This window comes from Salvia hispanica, chromosome 1 (genome assembly GCF_023119035.1).
Source record: "Salvia hispanica cultivar TCC Black 2014 chromosome 1, UniMelb_Shisp_WGS_1.0, whole genome shotgun sequence".
Lineage (NCBI taxonomy): Eukaryota > Viridiplantae > Streptophyta > Magnoliopsida > Lamiales > Lamiaceae > Salvia > Salvia hispanica.
This window is the reverse complement of record NC_062965.1, coordinates 40,491,508-40,497,081: the sequence shown is the minus strand read 5'-3', so window position 1 is coordinate 40,497,081 and position 5,574 is coordinate 40,491,508.

The following is a 5,574-nucleotide window of genomic DNA, read 5'->3' as shown; positions in this document are numbered from 1 at the left end:
TAAGAAATTAAGAAAAGTAAAGATAACACAAAATAAAAATCCAAAAGTTGTCCCGTTAAGAGAGAGTATTAGTTTTTACCAGAAATAGAAATAACTCAATTATCTTAGAACTTCTCAAAATAAAAATCTTAGGGATTCAAGACACATATGTTGCCCCGGACTTCTCTTGCAAATATTCAACTAGCCAAGTAACCCAACAAGAAGTGAAATAATAAAAAAGGTGGAAAAGGAAGTAGATGAATGTGTCATGATTTATATATATGCTTGGAACATGGACCTTCTAAAAAATAATGACGACAATCCAAAACAACTTTCACCAAAGCAAGAATCTAATGATTCTACAAAGGAGCAACACAAGAACTAGCTAGCAACCATACCTTAACATTTAATCTAAGCCCGATAATAAATTGAAATGCAACCACGAAGGATTTTGATAAATCTTCAATTAAGAAGATGGATGCTCAATATTGAAACTTTGTTTGTTTATAAATGAGTTGAAAGCTGTCATGGAAAAACCGTAACATAGGTATATATACTAGATGTTTTGGTAAAAAATGAGCCCTCCAGAGCAAATCACTAACTGAGAGTTTGGCTAGGTGCCCAACACCTGTCCACAAAAATTTTTTGGACAAAATTGAACTTGCGACAAAAACTCCCGGTCGGGCGTCTTCTGGGTGGAATATCCCTCGGTCGCTCAGTTGTTTCTGAACTGCGCGACTCTCGTAAAACAACCATAACTTCCACATTCGGACTCCGATTGAGGCGTGCAATTTACACCCGCGAAGCTATTTCGATGATGAAGAAAATGATGGTCTAAGAAGAGAATTTGGACACCATCTTGATAGGCATATTGAAGTTTGAAATATACCTCAACTCCATCGTATGGCTTCACTTCTCCTTCTCTTTTTTTTGGCGCTTCCCAGATTCACCATATGTTCTCTTTAGTGGTAAAAGTAAAAAAAAATGACATTTAGGTAAAAAAATATCAAACTAGCAAAATATTGATGAAATAGTGCAAAGAGTAGTGAACTACCTCCCTCCGTCCACGAAAAATAGGGGCAATTTGTGAATGACACGAGTTTTAATGTTGAATTGGTAAAGTAAGAGAGAATAGAAAAAAGTAAGACATAAGTAGTGTTAGTGGAATGTGGGGTCCATATTATTAGTAAGAGAGAAGGGAAAAAAGTAAGAAGGAAGTCGTTGAAAACTTTCTTTTTTTGAATGTGCCATATTTTTCGTGGACAACCAAAAATGGCAAATGTGCTTATTTTTCGTGGAAGGAGGAAATAAAAAAAAAACCTTGACAATTTGGTTTGCACATTTTCAGTACTCAGTAAAAAAAACTATATCATTAGAGTTCTGTATACAGAGACTTTAGTTACAATTTACGTACTTTTCCTCTGTTTTTGGACTTTTATTCCCTCTTCACTTTTTAGTTTTAAGAATTATTTTAGTGTTTATGTTTATAATTCCATCTCATGTCTTCCCTCTTTTTCAAATTTCTTCTCTTTTTAAGTACTCTCTCCGTCTCACTTTAAGAGTCCCGGTTTATCATTTTTGGGTGTCCCACTTTAAGAGCTCCAGTTGAAATATTCCATAAATAGTATTAGGCCTCACATTCCACTAACATTTTACAACTCACATTTTATTATAAAACTAATATAAAAAAATAGGACCCACATTCCACTATCTTTTTTCACCAACTTTCATTTACATTTCTTAAAACCCATGCTGAACTTAACCAGGACTCCTAAAATGGGATGGATGGAGTATTATTTATTTATTTTCTTATTAATATTTCTCACTCTCAACTTTTCTCAATATAATTCACTAAAATATAATCAATTTTTGCCATCAAATATATGCAATTAGGAAATCATTAAAATTCTTATAAAATACAGTTAATTTGACATGTGTTTTGTGAAAATATTATTTAAAATTAGATGGTTTTATAAATTCAAAGTTTTGCGATATTTTTTAAAAATTTAAAAATGGTTAGTTATAACTAATAACTCTGATTAATGTTTTTTTTTTCAAGTATTCAAAATTGGGGTTCGATCATCTTAGCCTTGATTTGATGATCTGATGTACTATTTAATTATAGTTGGAATTATAATGCAATCGGTTTTATTGCAAAATTGAAAAAGTAATAGAAAAGAGAAAAGGTAGTTGAAATAAGATAAGTAGATAGTGAGCGCTTAAATGGTACTCCCTTTGTCCCATTTCATCTGAGACATTTCTTTTGAGCACAATATTTTAGGAGTGAAAAAAAGTACTATAGAGAAAAAGTAGGAGAGAGGATTGATACGCTCGAATTTTGCATATTATAAGGACATTTTTTGGTCCGTTTTGAGTATCAAAGTTGCATTACACATCCATTATTTTTGCATATTTTATCCATTTTGTTATTTTGACATTTTTTGTGAGAAATGTGCAAAATAGAGCTGAAAAAGGACATAAAAACGTCAAAGTTCAGAAGCTGGAGCAGAAGGCAACCCAGAGGGTCGCTGAAAATCACTCCAGAACGTTCTGACTCTCTGTAGCGCCTGCTGGGCCCTTGCCAGCGGCCCGATCGCGCACGACAACATCTGTTCAAACTCAATTTTCCGGCTATCCTGAAGTTCGATCAGGGCGTTCTACATGTCATTCTGTTTGTCTTCGAAAGAGCTTCGCGGTGGTACCTTGATCATCTCAATAAGAGTTTTGTGAATAAAGTTATGGCCGTTCTACCAAAGTCGCGCAAAGCTGTCAAGTGCAGAATTTTAGACGAAAATTCAAAGAAGGAAAAAAGACATTACCTTGTGAAGCTAAATCTTTTCCTTAACCTATGGGGCACAAAAATTCCGTATTTACTATTGCTTGGAGGAAACTTTTTACCAAATTTAAATCCTTTTCAAGCCTATATATACCCCATAACCTAATTCATAATATTCACCCTTCCATAGCCCCAAAAGGGGAGCCTCCAAGGCTCCTCCCTCTCCACTCCTTAACTTAATTCTTCCTTCGTTCTTGGAGATTGAAACAAGGCATGAGGAGCATGAAGACTTCAAGATTCAACCTTGGATTTTGTTTATTTATTTCATGTCTCGTACTTTAATTATTGTTTTAGTTCATCTGCCTATGGATTTCTAAACAATAGAATTTTGAGGTTTGATAATAATTGATTTTTTATGTAGTTCTTTTTATGTTTAATGTTTACTACTCATTCCACTTGATTTTTCTTGAGCTTTTGTTCGACTAATTGGTCGTTACCTTGATTATTGTCAATCTTTGATCGGTGATAGCTTTGATTGGTAAAACTTGAGTCGGATGAACATAGAACTAATTAGTATAACTAAAGAGTTAGTGAAATCATTATCCTTGAAATTCCTCTATTTGCCTGATTCTATCGCTTAGTACATGATAGCCAGTTGCAATTATATTTAGGGGTGGGTAGGTAAGGTATACCTTACCGAAACCACCATACCGTATACCTTACCGTAAATACGGTATGCGAAAAAGTCATACGTTTACCTTACCAAAGTTTTCGGAATACCTTTTTTTCGGTATGACGAATTTCCATACCGATACGGTACCTCATTTTCGGTATACCGTACCGAAGTTCGGTATACCTTACTTTTGCGGTATACCTGACTTTCAACATCAATTAAAATGGAAAATTAGAGTATTTAGAATATTATTTATATTTTATAATTTTAAAAATAAATTAAATATAATGTATTCATAATTATATTTATATCTCACAATATATTTTATAATTTGAAAATATATAAAATATATTTTATATATAATTTTGTTTATATTTTTGTGGTATATACCTTAGTTTACGGTATATACCTTAATTTACGGTTTATACCAAATTTCGATATGCAACGGTATACCACGGTATTTGAAAATTAATATCGTTACCTTACCGGAATCTTTCGGTAAGGTATCATACCATACCGAAAGTCACGGTATGGCGAAAATTCGATATTTTCGGTATTTTTTCTGTATGATAAGGCCGGTATTTCGGTATTTCGGTATTTTTCCCCAGCCCTAATTATATTCCCTGAGTTCGATATCCCAATATTGACCTTTGGCTATACTATTTCTGCCTTGTATATATATATATATATATATATATGGATGTATTCATATCCTTTTTCTATATATTGTTCAAACATTCAACTGAATCTCAGCCCTACGATTTTGTCATCTAACGGTTAGATTAATGCCACGTGTCATTTAATAATGCACATTTTCATTCTAATAATGTACACCGAATAATAATGTACCATTATAATCTAATAATGTAGATTTTCATTCTAATAATGTACACCGTCTAATAATGCAACATTATAGTCTAATAATGCATTGATCACAACCATCCAATTCAATGATCCAAGGGCTGTGATTTGTTTGAAGCTTAACACCAAAGAGCTGTGAAGGACCCTAATACACCCCTATACATACATACATATATATATATATATATATATATATATATATATAGGGGTGTGTTAGGGTCCTTACAGCATCTTAGCGTAAAACACAGCACAAATCACAGCCCTTGGATCATTAGATTGGATGGCTGTGATTTGTTACATTATGATACTAAAAATCTACATTATTAGGCGAGGTACATTATTAGACTAGAAATGTACATTGTAAGACTAAAACTGTACATTTCTAAACTAAAATGCTACATTATTAAACTAAAATGCTACATTATTATCCGAGCTACATTATTAGTCTAAAATTCTACATTATTAGATGACACGTGGCATTAGATCATATGATCCAATGGACTGCAAGTGTTTTGAGTTTTACTTATACTTAGCGTTCTGACCTGAATACATCCCTATATATATATATATATATATGGATGTGATCAAATGAAAACCACATATTTAATACAAGCTGAAAACTTTAATCCTAGCCGTTAGATATAACAAATCTATGGTTATAATGTTGCTGAATTTTAATGTCAACAATAGCATGTATTTTGTGAGTACTCACGCGACATTCTTAGAGGAAGACTTTGTTATGAATCATAAACCCAGCAATGAGGCAGCTCTTGAAGAGCTCACTTCAGTCACAAGTTCCATTAACTAAGAACAAGTACCAATAGTACAACCAATTCCCGAATCTTCAACTTCTACACCTAATGTTGTAGTGCCGCGCCGCAGTGGGACGATCTCTCATGAGCCCGAAAGGTACATTGGTTTGAGAGAATCTATGGATCACTCCTCGGACAGCAATGTACTAGATCCCTGGAACTTTGCAGAGGCGCAGGCGGATGTCGATCATTGCCAATGGGTAAGTGCAATGGATTCGGAACTACAATCTATGATAGACAAAGACATCTACGATTTATCTGTCCTACCCGAAGGCTATTGGGAGCAAGTGGATATACAAACGTAAACGTGGACCCGATGGACGAGTTAAAGTCTTTAAAGCAAGAGTAGTGGCTAAGGGGTACACCCAAAAGGAAGGTGTCGATTACGACGAGACCTTCTCCCCAGTGGCCATGCTCAAATCGATCCGGATACTATTGTTTATAGCAGCTTACATGGATTGGGATGTATGACA